The sequence below is a fragment of the Larus michahellis genome, chromosome W (assembly GCF_964199755.1).
Source record: "Larus michahellis chromosome W, bLarMic1.1, whole genome shotgun sequence".
In the NCBI taxonomy this organism is placed as follows: Eukaryota; Metazoa; Chordata; class Aves; order Charadriiformes; family Laridae; genus Larus; species Larus michahellis.
The window spans coordinates 16,185,790-16,208,855 of record NC_133929.1 but is presented as its reverse complement, the minus strand read 5'-3'; the positions used below and the strand labels follow the sequence as shown (position 1 = coordinate 16,208,855).

The 23,066-nt window shown below is 48.3% G+C and overlaps 1 pseudogene; it reads left to right on the top strand.

Moving 5' to 3' along the window:
• Window positions 1-23,066, top strand: part of LOC141735668 (importin-11-like) — a 195,802-nt pseudogene that overhangs the window by 22,692 nt on the left and 150,044 nt on the right.

Sequence of the window (23,066 nt, the reverse complement as noted above, 5' to 3'; positions counted from 1 at the left end):
TGGGTGTTGGGGTTTTTTTTCTCTTTTTTTCTCTTTTTTTCTCTTTTTTTCTCTTTTTTTTTCTCTTTTTTTCTCTTTTTTTCTCTTTTTTTCTCTTTTTTTCTCTTTTTTTCTCTTTTTTCTCTTTTTCTCTCTTTTTTCTCTCTTTTTTCTTTTTTCTTTTTTCTTTTTTTTTCCCCCCCATCACTTACGACTGACATAAAAGTCTGCCTTTGCAACAAGAGCTCACCCTTAAGTTTCTCATTTTCCTACAGAGCATCCTATAGATTTTGGCTCAACTCCTTTTCCCAATCAACCATGATCTTATAGGCAAACAACAAACAACCAGCGATACGCCCTGCACGGGCGAGCCATTCCCGAGAGTGTAAGCGTGTCGGCTGGTGAAAACTCCCCCAATATTTCAGGACTTCCATTGGTTCTACGGCCCATCCTGGTGTATCTACCTGGGGCGCGCTCGCCTTACGTCTAAACATTGTGTATATACAAACTTCTTCACTTGACGGAGTGTCAGCCCTAGTCGCGTATGAGAACAGCACCACACCGGGCAGAACACCTGCTCAAGGGGAGTCACCTAACGACACTGCACACAACAAAAAACAAACAGTAGGCACAGATGCTGATCAGCAGGTATAAGCTGGCGCCCACACACACTTACAGAGCAGACATACAAAAACCAGCACTTCTATCTCAGGGAGACGACTGGGGAGGGGAGGGGGCGAGGCGGGCGGTGGCAGGAGCGAAGCGGCTCCGTCTCCGTCCTTCTCTGCTGACATTCTGACAATACACTACAATACCCCGATTCTGGCTGCACACATATAAGCGGTTGAGAAGGAGGAACAGATGCGATACCTGGCACAAATGGAGAAGGGTTAAGAATGGAGGAGCGCAATAACGACTTTCGTCGATGTTGCTGTAAAATCTCCTCCGCAGTTGGAGCAGATGCAGGCATAGTTTTAATTGGGGTTAAAGGTGGATATAAATCAGGTTCAGTCTCTGGATTTATTGGACCAGGATCAAAGGGGTCTCCACGATCATCCTCAGGGCTATTACAGAATAGGGTAGAGTGAACTTGAGTGCCTCCTTTCCCTTCGGCTTGTTCTGATCTCGGCAAGACCAGGGGGCAATCGTCTGCTTTAAAATTAGGAGGTGCAGTGGTTGCCCCAGACGGAGCAGCATCGTTATTGCTTGCAGCTTGTCTGATGTCCTCCTGTTTCCGTATCATCTCTAGAATTTGCCGCCAAGGGGTTAATAATTCAGCAGCAACCTTGTCCGCCTTTGTGGCTCTGTCCCAAAGTTTAACCCCTGCTGCATCCCACGTTTTTATACTAAAAATAGTGATTGCATCGACACCATCGCAATTAACGGAGACCCATTTCAGTATCTTTTTTAAGGTCTGGAGGCTCATATCTACATGATGTTTCCGCAAGAGTCCCTCCATTAGCCCTAGCACTGATTTTTCTTCTGAAGATATGTTACTCCCCATAGTTCCCCACAGCTCACCTCTCTTGAGGAGATGATTGAAGCCAGCTCCTGCTTCCTTTCAGCAGCACTTCAGTTCTGTGGGGCTTGCCACCGGTCAGACCTCGTTAGCCTGGATAATCGCTCCGTCTCACACGGGGCACCATTTGTGGCAAATAGGCACGGACTCCGTTTCGGTGCACAAACGAAATCGCTTTATTTTAGGCAACAGCCTCCTTAAATACCTTCTGCTACAGAGCTAGCAATTTCCCACTGCTACATCCTTATCATGTGATTACACAGCACATACCACACATACCACATACCATACATGGTGTAAACAAAGACAAGCTATTTATCTTTAGCAACCTGGCTGGCCATCAGCACTCTCTCCTTTTCTTCCTCTTATCATGGCCCAGGTGCTGTGCAGCTAGGGCTTGTTTACTTATCCCGTGGTTTGCCGCCAGTGAGAGCGATGAGAACTCCAGGGCTCGTTCCGGGTGCCACGTCCGCAGGTTCTTCGGCATCCACAACAAACATTCTGGTTGGTGTCAAGACAAATGTCTTGTGCTTTGAGAGTATTGCTCTCACAAATGAATCCTTGTTGGTCTCGTGAAACGCATGCGTCAACATCAACAGTTTGCCATTTATTCTCATTTTGTTGTGCCCACACTCTGTGCTCTATTGGATAGAGTATAGCTCCTTGGTGATTCAACCCCAGCGTGATGATTTGGTATATGGTGTATACCAAAGCATTGCGTATTGTTAAGACAAAAGCTGTGGCCTTGCTCTCAATGGGATCATAGGTGAAATTAACCAGATACCACCAGGACTGAAATTTTTTCTCAAACTCAATTGCGTTATCCCATATTACTTTTTGAATTTCGGTGGGCAAGGTGCCTTCTTCACCTTCCCTTATGATTGCGGCTGTCATAGATTGCATCCACAGTTGGGCTTGGATACAACTAAGAGCCAAGGAAACATTGTTTTGGGTTGCATCAAGTGCATCTGTGATCAGCTGATGGTCTTTTTCATCCATTTCTTCCCACTGAGGCAATATATTTGATAAAAGCCATTGGTGGTTTCCCAATGCTGATAGAGAGGACTGTAGAGGATGTTTAAATTTGTCTAGATCACTAGTGGTTGTGACTAGTTTGTTGGCAAGTATCTCAGCATCTATACTATTTAAGACTCCCAGTCCTGTTCCTAAGATACCAGTTACATCTCTCTTCAACCGTTGTGAGGGGGTAAGAGTTTGTCTGTCCACGTACAGTTCATCTAAGGTTCCTGTAAGACACAAAAGAAAAGAGAATCTGCTCGGTCTTTGACCGACAGGGTTAGAAAGAGGGCGAGATCCACCGGGTACTGATCTGATGTATCTTTCCTGAACAATCTTTGGCTTCTGCCAAGTCCCTTCCACCTCATCTTCTTCCTCATCCTCACTGTCAGACCAAAGATCTCTGGTCTGGGTTCCAGAATTTGGATAACACATTAACTTATGAATTTGTTGGATCTGGGTCGAGGGCTACATTTTATCTAAGAACCCAGTCACCCTTTCCAATAACATTTTAAGTTGGATATTTTCACTCCCGAGTCGAGCATTCCGGTTTCCTAAACATTCATTCTCACTCACAAGCTTATCAACTTGGGTTCTTAATTTTTCTCCTGTCTCCTTCTGAAAAGCTAATGATGACATCAACACCTAATTCTCCGATTTCAGTGTTGCATATTCTACAGCAGAAATCAGACTAGGAGCAGGGGTTTCCCTAGCTTCTTGTTGTGCACAAGATAAACAGGTGCCTAACACCGCACAGATCACACCCTTGCCTTTTCCCACTCTGAGCTTTTGTGAAGCCCGACACTCTTCGATACGTTCCACCACTTTTTTCTTGTAATTATTTCACGCAGGGGTTGGGGTCAGTTCATCACATGTTGTCTCTGCTGCTTTTTCCTCTTCACACTCTTCCCCTGCTCCAGTGTGGGGCCCTTCCCACAGGAGACAGTCCTCCATGAACATCTCCAGCATGGGTCCTTTCCACGGGGTACAGTCCTTCAGGAACAGACTGCTCCAGCATGGGCCCCCCATGGGGTCACAAGTCCTGCTCCAGCGTGGGCTCTTCTCTCCATGGGGCCACAGGTCCTGCCAGGAGCCTGCTCCAGCATGGGCTCTCCACAGGATCACAGTCTACTTCAGGTGCATCCACCTGCTCCGGCATGTGGTCCTCCATGGGCTGTGGGTGGATATCTGCTCCACCGTGGACCTCCGTGGGCTGCAGGGGCACAGCCTACCTCACCATGGTCTTCACTGTGGGCTGCAGGGGAATCTCTGCTCTGGTGCCTTGAGCATCTCCTTCCTCTCCTCCTTCACTGACCTTGGTGTCTACATAGTCATTTCTCATGTATTCTCACTCCTCTCTTCTGGTTGCTGTTGCACAGCAAGTTTTTCCCCCTTCTTAAATATGTTATCACAGAGGCGCCACCACCGTCACTGATTTGGCTCAACTTTGACTGGCAGTGATTCTGTCTTGGAGCCATATGACATTGGCTCTTATGGACATGGGAGAAGCTTCTAGCAGCTTCTCACAGAAGCCACCCCTGTAGCCCCCTGCTACCAAAACCTTGCCACGCAAACCCAATATACAGATGACTGTAAATGGAGAGATGGTAAGACAGTTAATCTCTATGGGATAGAGAAAGTAATATAAGTACTGTCAGATACATTTGCCTCTCCTGGGATGATCATGATAGAGAAAACTATAATGCACCATGAAACATGCATCTTTGAATCTACAGTTTTTAATACCTAGTGGAGTTATTAATATTAGGTTTTGTGCTTCTCTTTTGAAGGTGGTGTTTACAAGATAGAATGATTGTTTTTGAAAAGCAACCTCTGTCCTTTACCAGTTGTATCAGTTTATGTATTGCTTAGCTTCATTCCTGTAATTTCTACAACAGCATTAGTGTGTTATATGAAATACACTTTTGGTAAGTTTTGTGTGAGCCAACACAGGCAGGATGCAGGAACAACCACAAGGCCACGGATGAAATGCAGAGAGTAAATTTATTTTCATTACCTAGCGAACCAGGGTATCTCTGAAGCAGCACCTGGGCAGAGGCACACAAGCAGGAATGCAGGCACCACAGAGCTTGGTCCTTGCTAGAGAGTTACCAAACCTTTTGTTTTCACCTTTATATCAGGGATTCATGCAGGTGTAGTTTCCCACTGTGCTTAGATCTTTCCCACAGCAGGGCAGGAATCTCAAGCATGTTTGATAAGGTTCTTCTGAGTACATCACAGGCCTGTGTTATCTAAGCACAGATGTTCTACTTGTCAAGCACACAAGACTAAACAATGATTAGTGTGATATATGTGTTTTTCTACACTTCAGCTGCAAGTCACTTGAGCATATTTACAATCCTCCTCACCAGTCTTCTTTTGTTTTCCCACATTCCACCCCCTTGCTCAAGAGACTGCTTACTCTTGGGCTGATAAAGTTGGAGGTGTCCATTTGGGCTTGCACAGTGTAGCGCAGAGTAATTTACAGAGACATGCAATAAACACATATAGAAAAAGGAATAAACATATATCTACAATAATGCTTTGAATCAGTGTCCTGGTTCCGGTGGGGATAGGGTTAATTTTTCCTGGTATTCCATGCCATGTGAGCCATGCCCACCCTGAGCTGCCGGGGGAGGGGGCAGGAAGTCGCTGCTTGGAGCGGGGCTGGGGCGTCCAGGGTCCGGTCGGTGAGCGGCGGGGAGCGGCGGTTCCGTAATCGTGTTTGTATATGCCTCTATCCGTGTTATTGTTGTTGTTTGCTTGTTCCCTTTGCTGTTCTGTTAAACTGCCTTTGTCTCAACCCAAGAGTCTTGCCTTTTTCTTCTGATTCTTCCTGTATCGGGAAGGCCCGAGCGAGCTGCACGTGGTTCTTTGTTGGCGCCCAACGTGGGGCTCGAAGGGTTGAGATAACGACAGAATCCAACTAGAGCTTGGAAAAACCAATGTGTTGTATGCGTTTATTGTATTAGGCAAATAGTCGCTGGTCACCATGTTGCTTGGTTTGTTCTCATGGCTGTGTTATGTGAATTCCTATATGGCTTATGTACTCCTTCCGATGATTTTTGTTACTTCTGGGAGAGGGATGAGGATTATCATTTTGTTGTCCTGTGCAATATCGGCTTATGAGATGATAACATCACTTATTAGACAGTTATTTTCGGGCTTTTATGTGGTGTTGCTGTCCTGTCCGTACCTTGGGCACCGTCTCTCAGAATTTATTAATAATTACACCCAGTCTGTGGGGGAAACAGGGGGGGACACTTTCCCCAGCTCTTTTGCCTCCCTTTTCTCCTTCGGGTCAGGTATGACAGCTTTTGAGAATTTTGAATATCCTTGGGATACTCAAACCAACCTGGTCCTATTGTTATGTCTGCTGAATGTGTTCCAGGTCCTGTTTAGGGTTAAACAGCTATTTAAGACTACCACCCAGAGATCTGCCCCGAGGCTGGATAGTCAGGGGTGGCATGGCATGGGGGAGAACATGGGCAGGTACCTAGACAACTTCTCGCCTCCCATGGTCTGGGACTTCACCCCTGAACAATTACAGGACCCTGATAAAGTGGTAGAATATTTGAAGGGAAAATGCTGTGGCTGTTCTAGAGAGGCACAACTCACCGCACTGTGCTGGGCCCTGGCCAATATCTACCAGGCACTGCTCAAAATTACGCAGCACCCTCAGGGGGAAGAGATGGAGACCAGATCAGCAGCCACTGCGGCTACTGCAACCCCTGCGACAGACACTGCAGCTACTCCAACCCCTGTGGCAGCCACTGCAGCCACTGCAACCCCTGCGGAAGCCACTGCAGTTACTCCAACCCCTGTGGCAGCCACTGCCGCTGAACCAGGGAACCAACCCATGCCAGTATCAGTTGCCCCCATACAGAAGAAGAAGTACACGAAGAAATCAGTTCGCTTAGTAAGGGATGATGATGAACCAGGGTCATCACGGGAGCAGGAGGAAGAGGCAGAACCAGAGATAATTACCCGGTCCCTATCCTTGAGTGAGCTGTGGGATATGCGAAAAGATTTTAGCCGACTTTCAGGCAAGCACATTGTCACCTGGCTGCTCCGGTGCTGGGATAATGGGGCCAGTAGCCTGGAATTAGAGGATAGGGAAGCCAGGCAGCTGGGATCCCTGTCTAGGGAAGGCGGCATTGAGAAGGCAATTGGGAAGAAGACCCAAGCGCTCAGCCTCTGGAAACGACTCCTGTCAGGCGTGAGGGAGAGGTACCCCTTCAGTGAGGATGTTGTATGTCAGCCAAGCAAGTGGACTACCATGGAAAGAGGTATCCAGTACCTGAGAGAATTAGCCATATGGGAGATGATTTATTATGACTTGGACAATGCAGACTTACCCACAGACCCTGATGAGGTGCAATGCACAAGGCCCATGTGGCGGAAGTTTGTATGGAGCGCACCATCATCATATGCCAACTCACTGGCAGTAATGGAATGGAAAGGTGAAGAGGGACCAACGGTGGATGAGGTGGCTGGCCGGCTCCGGTGATATGAAGAAAGTCTCTCTTCCCCCCTTGTCTCAGCTGTGGAGAAACTGTCGCGGAAGGTCCAGCAACTTGAAGAGAATATCTCCTACTCCCCACCTGCACGGGCCAGCATCTCAGCTATTAGAAGCAGGCATTTCCCCACTCAAGAGAGAGAGTACAGAGGGTACACACCACGAGGCACCCTGTGGTTCTACCTGCGTGACCACGGAGAGGACATGAGGAAGTGGGATGGACAACCTACTTGGATCCTGCGGACACGGGTACAGGAGTTGCAAGGAAGGACAACCACAAAAGGGGATCCCTCCAGGAAAAGTGCTGCCCCAGTGTTTCCAGTGGGCAGTTCCCCAGACAGAGCAGAAGGCCTGATCTTGCTTCTGATCCTCTTGAAGGAACTTCCAAGTCATTTCTGCAAGAAGTGAGTAATGGATACTATGACCAGGATTAGAGGGGCCCTGCCTCCGGCCAGGTGGAGGAAAGGGACAACCGGGTTTATTGGATGGTGTGGATTCGATGGCCTGGCACATCAGACCCACAGGAGTATAAGGCTCTAGCGGACACGGGTGCACAGTGCACCCTAATGCCATCAAGCTATAGAGGGGCAGAACCCATTTGTATTTCTGGGGTGACAGGGGGATCCCAAGAGTTGACTGTACTGGAGGCTGAAGTGAGCCTAACTGGGAATGAGTGGCAAAAGCATCCCATTGTGACTGGCCCAGAGGCTCCATGCATCCTTGGCATAGATTACCTCAGGAGAGGGTATTTTAAGGACCCAAAAGGGTACCGTTGGGCCTTTGGCATAGCTGCCTTGGAGACGGAGGAAGTTAAACAGTTGTCTACCTTGCCTGGTCTCTCAGAGGACCCTTCTGTTGTGGGGTTGTTGAGGGTCAAAGAACAACAGGGGCCGATTGCTACCACAACGGTGCATCGGCGGCAATATCGCACTAACCGAGACTCTCTGATTCCCATCCATAAGCTGATTCGTCAACCAGAGACCCAAGGAGTGATCAGCAAGACTCGCTCACCCTTTAACAGTCCCATATGGCCGGTGCGAAAATCTAATGGAGAGTGGAGGCTAACTGTAGACTATCATGGCCTGAATGAAGTCACGCCACCCCTGAGTGCTGCTGTGCTGGACATGCTAGAACTCCAGTATGAACTGGAGTCCAAGGCAGCCAAGTGGTATGCCACAATTGATATAGCTAATGCATTCTTCTCAATCCCTTTGGCAGCAGAGTGCAGGCCACAGTTTGCTTTCACTTGGAGGGGCGTCCACTACACCTGGAGTCGACTGCCCCAGGGGTGGAAACACAGCCCCACCATTTGCCATGGACTGGTCCAGACTGCACTGGAACAGGGTGAAGCTCCAGAACATCTGCAATACATTGATGACATCATTGTATGGGGAAACACAGCAGAAGAAGTTTTTGAGAAAGGGAGTAAAATAGAATCCTTCTGAAAGCTGGTTTTGCCATAAAACAAAGCAAGGTCAAGGGACCTGTGCAGGAGATCCAGTTTTTAGGAGTAAAATGGCAAGATGGACGCCATCAGATCCCAATGGATGTGATCAACAAAATAGCAGCTATGTCTCCACCAACTAGTAAAAAGGAAACACAAGCTTTCTTAGGCATTGTGGGTTTTTGCAGAATGCATATCCCAGATTACAGTCTGATTGCAAGCCCTCTGTATCAAGTAACCCAGAAGAAGAATGATTTTAAATGGGGTGCTGAGCAATGACATGCTTTTGAACAAATCAAACAGGAAATAGTCCATGCAGTGGCCCTGGGGCCAGTCCGGGCAGGACAAGATGTTAAAAATGTGCTCTACACTGCAGCCGGGGAGAACGGCCCTACCTGGAGCTTCTGGCAGAAAGCACCAGGGGAGACTCGAGGTCGACCCCCCTAGGGTTTTGGAGTCGGGGATACAGAGGATCTGAAGCTCGCTACACCCCAACAGAAAAAGAGATATTGGCAGCATATGAAGGGGTTCGAGCTGCTTCGGAAGTGGTTGGTACAGAAGCACAGCTCCTCTTAGCACCTCGACTGCCGGTGCTGGGCTGGATGTTCAAAGAAAGGGTCCCCACCACACATCATGCAACCGATGCCACATGGAGTAAGTGGATTGCACTGATCACACAGCGAACTCGAATGGGAAACCCCAGTCGCCCAGGAATTCTGGAAGTGATCATGGATTGGCCAGAGGGCAAGGATTTTGGAATGTCACCAGAGGAGGAAGTGATGCATGCGGAAGAGGCCCCACCATATAATAAACTGCCAGAAAATGAGAAGAAATATGCCCTGTTCACTGATGGGTCCTGCCGGATTGTGGGAAAGCATCGAAAGTGGAAGGCTGCTGTGTGGAGTCCTACAGGACAACTTGCAGAGGCCAGTGAAGAACAGGGTGAATCGAGCCAGTTTGCAGAGGTGAAAGCCTTTCAGCTGGCTTTGGACATTGCTGAATCAGAAAAATGGCCAGTCCTTTATCTCTACACTGACTCATGGATGGTGGCAAATGATCTGTGGGGGTGGCTACAGCAGTGGAAGCAGGGAAATTGCATCGCAGAGGCAAACCCATCTGGGCAGCTGAACTGTGGCAAGATATTGCTGCCCGGATAGAGAATCTGGTTGTGAAAGTACACCATGTAGATGCCCATGTACCGAAGAATCTGGCCACGGAGGAACATCAGAACAACCAGCAGGTGGATCGGGCTGCTAGGATTGAAGTGGCTCAGGTGGATCTGGACTGGCAACATAGGGGTGAACTATTCATAGCTTGATGGGCCCATGACACCTCAGGCCATCAAGGGAGAGATGCGACATATAGATGGGCTCGTGACCGAGGGGTGGACGTGACCATGGACACTATTGCACAGGTCATCCATGAATGTGAGACATGCGCTGCAATCAAGCAATCCAAGTGTTTGAAGCCTCTTTGGTATGGAGGGCGATGGCTGAAATATAAATATGGGGAGGCCTGGCAGATTGATTATATCACACTGCCACAAACCCGTCAAGGCAAGCGCCATGTGCTCACAATGGTGGAAGCAACCACTGGATGGCTGGAAACATACCCTGTGCCCCATGCCACTGCCCGAAACACTATCCTGGGCCTTGAAAAGCAAGTCCTCTGGAGACATGGCACCCCAGAGAGAATTGAGTCGGACAACGGGACTCATTTCCGAAACAGCCTCATAGACACCTGGGCCAAAGAGCATGGTATTGAGTGGGTGTATCACATCCCCTATCACGCACCAGCCTCTGGGAAGATAGAACGATACAACGGATTGTTAATAACTACACTGAGAGCAATGGGTGGTGGGACTTTAAAACATTGGGATACACATTTAGCAAAAGCTACCTGGCTAGTTAACACCAGGGGATCTACCAATCGGGCTGGCCCTGCCCAATCAAAACTTCCACGTACTGTAGAAGGGGATAAAGTCCCCGTAGTGCACATGAAGAATATGCTAGGGAAGACAGTCTGGGTTCGTCCTGCCTCAGGCAAAGGCAAACCCATCTGTGGGATTGCTTTTGCCCAAGGACCTGGGTGCACTTGGTGGGCGATGCGGAAGGATGGGGAAGTCTGATGTGTACCTCATGGGGATCTGATTTTGGGTGAGAATAGCCAATGAATCAAATTGTGTGCTGTTAATGACTAAGTAACCCTGTCACTGTATGTCCTCGTTACTATAATTGCTATCAGTTGTACTACGAGTAAGGCACAGGGGTGATGGGATCAGAACTGACCTCAGCAGCTTGCGCCCAGCAACTTCCTCAAGATCTACATCTTCAGCCCATGGACTGTGTGCATGAGCCACACCAGGTGCACCAGTCACAAGCTCCGAAAAATACAGCATGCAACAGACCAGCACCACCCAGCATCTCACCTGCCCTGAGAGACTGTTCTAACAGATGGAGTCCAGAGCCATGGATTACAAGAACTCAACGGACACTTTGGAGGGAAGGCCCGTCAACTAAGGGCATTATATCTGCATGAATATATATGTATATATATACATGACAGGGGAAAGTGGTGGCAATTCATTGGAACCTGTAAGATCTGGGCATGGCATAGATGGTATGGAATAAGGGGTGGATAATGTCCTGGTTCCAGCAGGGATAGGGTTAATTTTTCCTGGTATTCCATGCCATGTGAGCCATGCCCACCCTGAGCTGCCGGGAGAGGGGGCAGGAAGTCGCGGTTTGGAGCGGGCTGGGGCATCCCGGGTCCGGCCGGCGAGCGGCGGGGAGCGGCGGTTCCGTGATCGTGTTTGTATATGCCTCTATCCATGTTATTGTTGTTGTTTGCTTGTTCCCTTTGCTGTTCTGTTAAACTGCCTTTGTCTCAACCCAAGAGTCTTGCCTTTTTCTTCTGATTCTTCCTGTATCGGGAAGGCTCGAGCGAGCGGCACGTGGTTCTTTGTTGCCATCTGAGGCTAAACCACGACAATCAGGCGTCCCATTCCTCTTGTCAGGGAATTACACTACTCAGCCAGCCAGGCACCACCAGTAGATAGTTTCATTTGATGCATTAAGTCCTGGAGAATGTTGAATGTCATCCTCTATGCTGGCTGTTTCATCAGTTATGTTGAAGCAACACATGCCTTTAAAATCGGAGCAGAGTTTATGGTGTTGAAGAAGGAAACAGTCCACCGCCAGTCAATTTTTTAACGTTCATTGGCGTACAGCCATTGCCTTTCCCTTATCTGCTTTAGGAGGACTCTCTCCTGGATCTTCACCAGAATTCTCCCCTATGGTATCTGGTTTTATCTGGTCTTTGTCATAAGGGGCAGGGGAACAAGCTGACCTCTTTTTTTGCTTCCTGGTCACTGGTGCAACTTGTACTGGTACTGATGGAGTTGAAGTAGCAGAGGTGCTCAATGGAGCAGCTGGAGTAGTGATGGTGCTTGTTGTCGAGGCTGGAATAGTGGCAGTGGTTGTTGTCGGAGTTGGATTAGATCGTGCTGGTGTGGGTGTTGGTATGACTTCTGCTGGTACAGACTGTGGAATGGCTTGTGGGATTTGAGTAGCAGCAGTGTATGTGTTACATCTACTGCACCAAGATTTAATATGAAACCACCCCTGCAATACATTCAGGAGAATCAACAATAAAATAATGATTTTAAGAAAATAACAATCATTTCCAAAATTCAAAAATTTCCATCCCCTAGCTCTGGTGATATCAATTTGGCATGAGCATAAAAGGGTGAGGTAAACTTTCCCAAGGTAAGACTGAAAGTGTAGAATCCATTACGTGACACCTGAGGTATGCAGGTTAAAGTCATTATCCAATCAATTACAGTATGGATTAGAATTAAACACTACAGCAGAATAGCATGTTTCACCTGCTGCATATAAACACAAAGAGCAAATAAATTATACAACACGTACAGCAGGTTAAGCAGCATTGTTTCAAATAACTTTAAACAAAACCCTATAAAGACACAATACAATATTCTGTCCAAAAAGGACATGAGCTGTCTTTTTAAATTTCTAACCCCTTAAGATGCTCGTAGAAAAAATCCGATACTCTCTCAACTGAGCAAGCCAGAATTGGAAATATTCAGGCAATCTGTCAGAGTCCTGGTCATGCTCCATGTTGGGCACAAATAAATGTGTAGTGGTTTGGGCTGGTGTCGTGGTTTAGCCTTAGATGGCAACAAAGAACCACGTGGCCATTCTCTCAAAGCTTCCTCCCCCACGGGGAAGAATTGGAAGAAAAAGGCAAAACTTGTGGTTTGAGACAAAGGCAGTTTAACAGAACAGCAAAAGGAACAAGAAAACAACAACAATAACAGAAACAGAGGAATATACAAACACGATTACTGAACCACCGCTCACTGACCATAGAATCATAGAATGTGTTGGGTTGGAAGGGACCTTTAAAGGTCATCTAGTCCAACCCCCCTGCAGTAAGCAGGGACATCTTTCACTAGATCAGGTTGCTCAGAGCCTCATCAAGCCTGGCCTTGAATGTCTCCAGGGATGGGGCCTCCACCACCTCTCTGAGCAACCTGTTCCAGTGCCTCACCAACCAGACCCCGGATGTCCCAGCCCGCTCCCAAAGCAGCTGCCCCCTCTCTCGGCAGCTCAGATTGGGCATGGCTCAGGTGGGATGGAATACGTGTGTCCCTGCCAGAGCCTGGGGAGAATTAACCCTACCCCGCCGGAACCAGGACATTATCCACCCCTTATTCCACACCATCTATGCCATGCCCAGATCTTACAGGTTCCAATTAATTGCCACCACTTTCCCCTGTCTTATATATATATGTACATATATATTCATGCAGATATAATGCCCTTAGTCTATGGGCCATGCCTCCAAAATGTCTGTTGAGTTCACTTAATCGATGGCTTTGGTCTCCATCTGTTAGAACAGTCTCTCAGGGCAAGTGAGATGGTGTGTGGTGCTAGAGTGTTGCATGCTGTATATTTGGAGCTTGTGGCTGATTCATGCCCGCGGTCTGTGGGCTGAAGATGGAGATCTTGAGGAAGTTCCTGGGCGCCAGCTGCTGAGGTCAGTTCTGATCCCATCACCACTGCGCTTTACTCGGTTTTTCATCAAAGTCCATCTGTCCTTAATTTGGATGATTCTTACTGTAGTACAACTGATAACAATTATAGTACTGAGGACATACAGTGGCAGGGTTACTTAGCAATTAACATGATACAATTTGATTCATTGGCTATTCTCACCCAAAATCAGATCCCCATGAGGTACACATCAGACTTCCCCATCCTTCCACATCACCCACCAAGTGCACCCAGGTCCTTGGGCAAAAGCAATCCCACAGATGGGTTTGCCTTTGCCTGAGGCAGGACGAACCCAGACTGTCTTCCCTAGCACATTCTTCATGTGCACTACGGGGACTTTATCCCCTTCTACAGTACGTGGTGTTAACTAGCCAGGTAGCCTTTGCTAAATGTGTATCCCAATGTATTAAGTTCCCACCACCCATTGCTCTCAGTGTAGTTCTTAACAGTCCATTGTATCGTTCTATCTTCCCAGAGGCTGGTGCGTGATAGGGGATGTGATATACCCACTCGATACCATGCTCTTTGGCCCAGATGTCTATGAGGCTGTTTCGGAAATGAGTCCCGTTGTCTGACTCAGTTCTCTCTGGGGTGCCATGTCTCCAGAGGACTTGCTTTTCGAGGCCCAGGATAGTGTTCCAGGAGGTGGCATGGGGCACAGGGTGTATTTCCAGCCCGGAAACATATGGTGGTTGCTTCCACCATTGTGAGCACATGGCGCTTGTCTTGATGCGTTTGTGGCAGTGTGATATAATCAATCTGCCAGGCCTCCCCATATTTATATTTCAGCCATCGTCCTCCATACCAAAGAGGCTTCAAACATTTGGCTTGCTTGATTGCAGCACGTCTCACATTCATGGATAACCTATGCAATAGTGTCCATCCATGGTCAAGTCCACCCCTCGGTCACGAGCCCATCTATATGTCGCATCTCTTCCTTGATGGCCTGAGGTGTCATGGGCCCATCAAGCTATGAATAGTTCACCCTTATGTTGCCAGTCCAGATCCACGTGACCCACTTCAATCCTAGCAGCCCGATCCACCTGCTGGCTGTTCTGATGTTCCTCCATGGCCAGATTCTTCGGTACATGGGCATCTACATGGCGTACATTCACAACCAGATTCTCTATTCGGGCAGCAATATCTTGCCACAGTTCAGCAGCCCATATGGGTTTGCCTCTGTGTTGCCAGTTGCCCAGATTCCACTGCTGTAACCACCCCCACAGAGCATTTGCCTCCATCCATGAGTCAGTGTAGAGATAAAGGACTGGCCATTTTTCTGATTCAGCAATGTCCAAAGCCAGCTGAAAGGCTTTCACCTCTGCAAACTGGCTCGATTCACCTTGTCCTTCAGCAGCTTCTGCAACTTGTCGTGTAGGACTCCACACAGCAGCCTTCCACTTTCAATGCTTTCCCACAATCCGGCAGGACCCATCAGTGAACAGGGCATATTTCTTCTCATTCTCTGGCAGTTTATTATATGGTGGGGCCTCTTCTGCACGTGACACCTCCTCCTCTGGTGACATTCCGAAATCCTTGCCCTCTGGCCAATCCATGATCACTTCCAGAATTCCTGGGCGACTGGGGTTTCCCATTCGAGTTCGCTGTGTGATCAGTGCAATCCACTTACTCCATGTGGCATCGGTTGCATGATGTGTGGTGGGGACCCTTTCTTTGAACATCCAGCCCAGCACCGGCAGTCGAGGTGCTAAGAGGAGCTGTGCTTCTGTACCAACCACTTCCGAAGCAGCTCGAACCCCTTCATATGCTGCCAATATCTCTTTTTCTGTTGGAGTGTAGCGGGCTTCGGATCCCCTGTATCCCCGACTCCAAAACCCTAGGGGGTCGACCTCGAGTCTCCCCTGGTGCTTTCTGACAGAGGCTCCAGGTGGGACCGTTCTCCCCGGCTGCGGTGTAGAGCACATTTTTAACATCTTGTCCTGCCCGGACTGGCCCCAGGGCCACTGCATGGACTATTTCCTGTTTGTTTTGTTCAAAAGCTTGTCGTTGCTCAGGACCCCATTTAAAATTGTTCTTCTTCTGGGTTACTTGATACAGAGGGCTTACAATCAGACTGTAATCTGGGATATGCATCCTCCAAAACCCCACAGTGCCTAAGAAAGCTTGTGTTTCCTTTTTACTAGTTGGTGGAGACATAGCTGCTATTTTGTTGATCACGTCCATTGGGATTTGACGGCATCCATCTTGCCATTTTATTCCTAAAAACTGGATCTCCTGCACAGGTCCCTTGACCTTGCTTTGTTTTATGGCAAAACCAGCTTTCAGAAGGATTCTGACTATTTTACTCCCTTTTTCAAAATCTTTTTCTGCTGTGTTGCCCCATACAATGATGTCATCAATGTATTGCAGATGTTCTGGAGCTTCACCCTGTTCCAGTGCAGTCTGGATCAGTCCATGGCAAATGGTGGGGCTGTGTTTCCACCCCTGGGGCAGTCGATTCCAGGTGTACTGGACCCCCTCCAAGTGAAAGCAAATTGTGGCCTACACTCTGCTGCCAAAGGGATTGAGAAGAATGCATTAGCAATGTCAATTGTGGCATACCAATTGGCTGCCTTGGACTGCAGTTCATACTGGAGTTCTAGCATGTCTGGCATGGCAGCGCTCAGCAGGCATGTGACTTCGTTCAGGCCACGATAGTCTACTGTTAGCCTCCACTCTCCATTAGATTTTCGCACCGGCCATATGGGACTGTTAAAGGGTGAGCAAGTCTTGCTGATCACTCCTTGAACCTCTAGTTGACGAATCAGCTTATGGATGGGAATCAGAGAGTCTCGGTTAGTGCGATATTGCTGCCGATGCACCGTTGTGGTAGCAATCGGCACCTGTTGTTCTTCGACCCTCAACAACCCCACAACAAAAGGGTCCTCCGAGAGACCAGGCAAGGTAGACAACTGTTTAACTTCCTCCGTCTCCAAGGCAGCTATGCCAAAGGCCCACCAGTACCCTTTTGGGTCCTTAAAATACCCTCTCCTGAGGTAATCTATGCCAAGGATGCATGGAGCCTCTGGGCCAGTCACAATGGGATGCTTTTGCCACTCATTCCCAGTTAGGCTCACTTCCGCCTCCAGTACAGTCAACTCTTGGGATCCCCCTGTCACCGCAGAAATGCAAATGCGTTCTGCCCCTCTATAGCTTGATGGCATTAGGGTACACTGTGCACCTGTGTCCACTAGAGCCTTATACTCCTGTGGGTCTGATGTGCCAGGCCATCGAATCCACACCATCCAATAAACCCGGTTGTCCCTTTCCTCCACCTGGCTGGAGGCAGGGCCCCCCTAATCCTGGTCATAGTATCCATTACTCACTTCTTGCAGAAATGACTTGGAAGTTCCTTCAAGAGGATCAGAAGCAAGATCAGGCCTTCTGCTTTGTCTGGGGAACTGCCTGCTGGAAACTGGGGCGGCACTTTTCCTGGAGGGATCCCCTTTTGTGGTTGTCCTTCCTTGCAACTCCTGTACCCGTGTCCGCAGGATCCAAGTAGGTTGTCCACCCCACTTCCTCATGTCCTCTTCGTGGTCCCGCAGGTAGAACCACAGGGTGCCTCGTGGTGTGTACCCTCTGTACTCTCTCTCTTGAGTGGGGAAATGCCTGCTCCTAATAGCTGAGATGCTGGCCCGTGCAGGTGGGGAGTAGGAGATATTCTCTTCAAGTTGCTGGACCTTCCGCGACAGTTTCTCCACAGCTGATTCAAGGGGGGAAGAGAGACTTTCTTCATATCACCGGAGCCGGCCAGCCACCTCATCCACCGTTGGTCCCTCTTCGCCTTTGCATTCACAGAATCAGAGAATCACAGAAACGTCAGAGTTGGAAGGGACCTCTAGAGATCATCTAGTCCAACTCCCCTGCTAAAGCAGGATTGCCTAGAGCACATTACTCAGGACTGCATCCAGGCGAGTCTTGAAAGTCTCCAGAGAAGGGGACTCCACAACCTCCCTGGGCAGCCTGTTCCAGTGCTCTGTCACCCTCACTGTAAAGAAGTTTTTCCATGTATTTGAACGGAACTTCCTATGTTGTGCCCGTTGCCCCTCGTCCTGTCACTGGGAACCACTGAAAAGAGTCTGGCTCCGTCCTCCTTCAACCCACCCTTTAGATACTTGTATGCCATAATAAGGTCTCCCCTCAGCCTTCTCTTCTCCAGGCTAAAGAGTCCCAGCTCTCTCAGCCTTTCCTCATAAGGGAGATGCTCCAGTCCCTCAATCATCTTAGTTGCCCTACGCTGGACTCGCTCCAGTAGTTCCCTGTCCCTCTTGATGAACTGGGGAGCCCAAAACTGGATGCAGTATTCCAGTTGTGGCCTCACCAGCGCAGAGTAGAGGGGGAGAATGACCTCCTTCGACCTGCTGGCCACACTCTTCCCTATGCAGCCCAGGATTCCATTGGCCTTTTTGGCCAATAATTCCATTACTGCCAGTGAGTTGGCATATGACAATGGTGCGCTCCATACAAACTTCTGCCACATGGGCCTTGTGCATTGGACCTCATCAGGGTCTGTGGGTAAGTCTGCCATGTCCAAGTCATAATAAATCATCTCCCGCACGGCTACTTCTCTCAGGTACTGGATGCCTCTTTCCATGGTGGTCCACTTGCTTGGGTGACATACATCATCTTCACTGAAGGGGTACCTCTCCCTCACGCCTGACAGGAGTCGTTTCCAGAGGCTGAGGGCTTGGGTCTTCTTCCCAATTGCCTTCTCAATGCCGCCTTCCCTAGACAGGGATCCCAGCTGCCTGGATTCCCTACCCTCTAATTCCAGGCTACTGGCCCCGTTATCCCAGCACCGGAGCAGCCAGGTGACAATGTGCTCGCCTGAAAGTCAGATAACATCTTTTCCCATATCCCGCAGCTGGTTCTGCCTCTTCCTCCTGCTCTCGTGATGGCCCTGGTTCATCATCATCCCTTACTAAGCAAACTGATTTCTTTGTGTACTACTTCATCTCTAAAGGGGCAACTGATACTGGCATGGGTTGGTTTCCTGGTTCAGCTGCAGTGTCTGCCACAGGGGTTGGAGTAGCCACAGGGGCTGACACCGGGATTGGAGTAGCTGCAGTTTCTGTCAGCCTGTTTTCCATCTCTTTCCCCTGAGGGTGCTGCATAATTCTGAGCAGTGCCTGGTAGATACTGGCCAGGGCCCAGCACAGTGCGGTGAGTTGTGCCTCTCTAGAACAGCCACAGCATTTTCCCTTCAAATATTCTACCACTTTATCAGGGTCCTGTAATTGTTCAGGGGTGAAGTCCCAGACCATGGGAGGTGAGAAGTTCTCTAGGTACCTGCCCATGCTCTCCCACATGCCATGCCACCCCTGACTATCCAGCCTCGGGGCAGATCTCTGGGTGGTAGTCTTAAATAGCTGTTTAACCCTAAACGAGACTTGGAACACATTCAGCAGACATAACAATAGGACCAGGCTGGTTTGAGCATCCCAAGGATATTCAAAATTCTCAAAAGCTGTCCTACCTGACCCGAAGGAGAAAAGGGAGGCAAAAGAGCTGGGGAAAGTGTCCCCCCCTGTTTCCCCCACAGACTGGGTGTGATTATTAATAAATTCTGAGAGACGGTGCCCAAGGTACGGGCAGGACAGCAGTGCTGCATAAACACCCTAAAGTAACTGTCTAATAAGTGATGTTATCATGTCATAAGCCGATATCACACAGGACAGCAAAATGATAATCCTGATCCCTCTCCCAGAGGTGATAAACAGCATTGTGTGGAGTACATCATAAACAATATAGGAATTTCTATCACACAGCCACAAGAAAAAAATCAAGCAACATTGTGACCAATGACTATTTACCTAAGATAATAAATGCATACAACTAATTTGTTTTTACAAGCTCTAGTTGGATTTTATCATTATTTCAACCCTTCAAGCCCCACGTTGGGCGCGAAAAAGGACTGTCGTGGTTTAGCCTCAGAGGGCAACAAAGAACCACGTGGCCAGTCTCTCAAAGTTTCCCACCCCCGGGGATGAATCGGAAGAAAAAGGCAAAACTCATGGGTTGAGACAAAGGCAGTTTAACAGAACAGCAAAGGGAACAAGACAACAACAATAACATGGATAGAGGAATATACAAACACGTTTATGGAACCACCACCGCTCATCTGGATGCCCCATCCCGCTCCCAAATCAGGGACTTCCTACCCCCTCCCCCGGCAGGGCAGCTCAGACTGGGCATGGCTCAGGTTGGATGGAATACCTGTGTCCCTGCCATAGCCTGGGGAGAATTAACCCTATCCCCACCGGAACCAGGACAGCTGGGCCTGCCACTAAAATGAAGGACAGATGCTCTCTTTTACCTCTCTCTCCTTCAGAGAAGGAAGAGCATCTCCCTTCAGAGGAGAGGAGAGAGAACGAGAGGAAGAGAGAACATATGGGTTGAAAAAGAAACTAAACCACTTTAATGAAATATCAATAATAAAAAGAAAAGATAAGTATATTAATAAGAAAATATTGAAATATATACAATATGTACAAAATTGTTATCGAGCTCCCAGGATGACGACCACGCCACTGGCAGGCACTGGGAAAGTCACAGGCTGGACTCGGTGACAGATGGGAGCTGAACTCAGGAACTGGATTGAGGAATGTATGGATCAGGATCAAAGGCAGATGAACAGACAGAGTCCTCCTCGGACCCTGGCCGTTGAAGAAATAGCTAGACCCCTTTGATCCTTCAGCTTTTTACTGAGCATGAGGCAGATGGGATGGAATACCCTGTTGGTCAGTTTTGGGTCACCTGTCCTGTCCGTTCCTCGCTGCAGGTGCAAACCCTCTATGCTCTTCCGCTTCTGGCTTTCCAACTTGGTATGTAACAAAATTAGCTGACCTTGGTTGTTATGGGAATAAGTATGAGCAGGAGCCTCTCTGCATACCATTCCTTGGTATTGACTATAAACATCAGACCTTATCTGCTAGAAGCTTACACTGTCTGAAAAATATGCCATTAATTTCAGAGAGTTAGAAGAGTCAGCTGAAAAATAAAATTACTGTAAAGAAAATTGTTTTTGTTTTACCTCAAACCAGGACAGTCTTCACTTACCCCTCTCTTCCCACAGCTCTTGAGTGGAGCAGATATCCACCCGCAGCCCATCGAGGATCACATGCCGAAGCAGGTGGATGCACCTAAAGGAGGCTATGACTCCAAGGAGAGCCTATGCTGGAGCAGGCTTCTGGCAGGACTTGTGACCCCATGGGGGACCCACACTGGAGCATTCTGTTTTTGAAGGACTGCACCCCGTGGAAAGGATTGATGCTGGAGCAGTTGATGAAGAAGTGCAGCCCATGGGACGGACTCACATTGGAGAAATTCATGGAGAACTGTCTCCTGTGGGAGGGACCCTATGCTGGGGCAGAGAAGAGTGTGAGGAGGAAGGAGCAGCAGAGACAATGTGTGCTGAACTAACCGCAACCCCTATTTCCTGTCCCCCTATGCTGCTCGGGGTGAGGAGAAGGTAGAGAATTTAGGAGTGAAGTTGAGCCCAGGAAGAAGGGGAGGGGGGGAAGGTCATTTAAGATTTTGTTTTATTTTATTTATTTATTTATTTGTCCATGTCGGTGGCATGGACAGTGCAATTGAGTGAACCCTCAGCAAGTTTGCTGACAACACCAAGCTGAGTGGTGCGGTCGACACGCTGGAGAGAAGGGATGCCATCCAGAGGGACCTTGGCAGGCTTGAGAGGTGGGCATGTGCAAACCTCATGAAGTTCAACCAGGCTAAGTGCAAGGTCCTGCACCTGGGTCATGGCAATCCCAGGCACAAATACAGGTTGGGAGGAGAATGGCTTGAGAACAGCCCTGAGGAGAAGGACTTGGGGGTGTTGGTGGATGAGAAGCTCAACATGAGCAGGCAATGCACACTTGCAGCCCAGAAAGCCAACTGCATCCTGGGCTGCATCAAAAGAAGTGTGGCCAGCAGGTCGAGGGAGGTGATTCTGCCCCTCTACTCTGCTCTGGTGAGACCCCACCTGGAGTACTGCGTCCAGCTCTGGAGTCCTCAGCACAAGAAGGACATGGACCTGTTGGAACGAGTCCAGCAGAGGGCCACAAAGATGATGAGAGGGCTGGAGCACCTGTGCTATGAGGACAGGCTGAGAGTTGGGGTTGTCCAGCCTGGAGAAGAGAAGGCTCCAGGGAGACCTTATAGCAACCTTCCAGTACCTAAAGGGGGCCTACAGGAAGGATGGGGAGGGAATCTTTATCAGGGATTGTAGTGATAGGACGAGGGGTAATGTTTTAAACTGAAAGAGGGGAGATTTAGATTGGATATCATGAAGAAATTCTTTACTGTGAGGGTGGTGAGGCACTGGAACAGGTTGCCCAGGGAGGTTGTCAATGCCCTGTCCCTGGAAGTGTTCAAGGCCAGGCTGGATGAGGCTTTGAGCAGCCTGGTCTAGTGGGAGGTGTCCCTGCCCATGGCAGGGGGCTTGGAACTAGATGATCTTTAAGGTCCCTTCCAACCCGAACCATTCTATGATTCTATGATTTCTCATTATCCTACTCAGATTTGATTTGCAATGAACTAAATTAATTTCCCCAAGTTGAGTTTGTTTTGCCCATGATGGTAATTGCTGAATGATCTCCCTGTCCTTATTTCAACCCGTGAGCCTTTTGTCATTTTTTCTCCCCTGTCCAGTTGAGTAGGAGGAGTGATAGAGCAGCTTGGTGGTGGGCACCTGACATTCAGCCAAGGTCAGCCCACCACACTTTGCCTTTTTTTGCATTTCTTATTCTGGCCCAGTCTAGTTTTACAGTATTTTGATCTGTGGAAGCTTTGCTTCTGACAAATATTTTAGCAAGGAAGGGAATGGTAATTTGAAGGCTCAACGGGAGTTTCAGAACAAGTAGGTTTTGTTTTCCATGTTTCATTTTTTTTGCAGTGCTTTGCGTGCATGTGAGACTAAAGCAGTGTGACAATATTTGAAATTTCCTCTTCGTATTTTAAAATGCTTAAGTTGCTTTTGGGAAAGGTCAAATCTTTCAAAGATTCAGTCCGTTTTCCTAAATTAGCTTTGAGAAAGGAAGATGTATTACATAAAGATCCTTTTCATGTTTTGTGGTGTTTATTGGTGGGCTACAACATTTTTGATGTTTTTATAAAGGTTGCTAGTTTTGAGTCAATAGCTTTGTTGGCGTGTAAGTCTTTGGTTTGTAGTGATTGTAGTCTGTGAGGGTTTTTTTTGTGTTGGACATTATATCTAAAAAGCTGTTGTTATTATAGAAAGAGAATTTGAAAGAAGGTTAAGCTTTGAATTTATAGTGAAAATGCTTGACGAGGTCCCAGGTTTCTATAGTGCTGACTTCTTTGAAGGGTTTATTTATAGTTTCTTCAAACATGGCACCCAAAAGTAGTAGATGCTCTTGACCTGAATCCCTGTGTTTTTCATGTCTTCTAAATGTTTCATGTTTTCATGGGCTTCTAAAAGCAACTGATACAAGTGGTGCACTCTTTTTCTACAGTGCACTGTAGAATAAGACCACTGAGCTCACACCT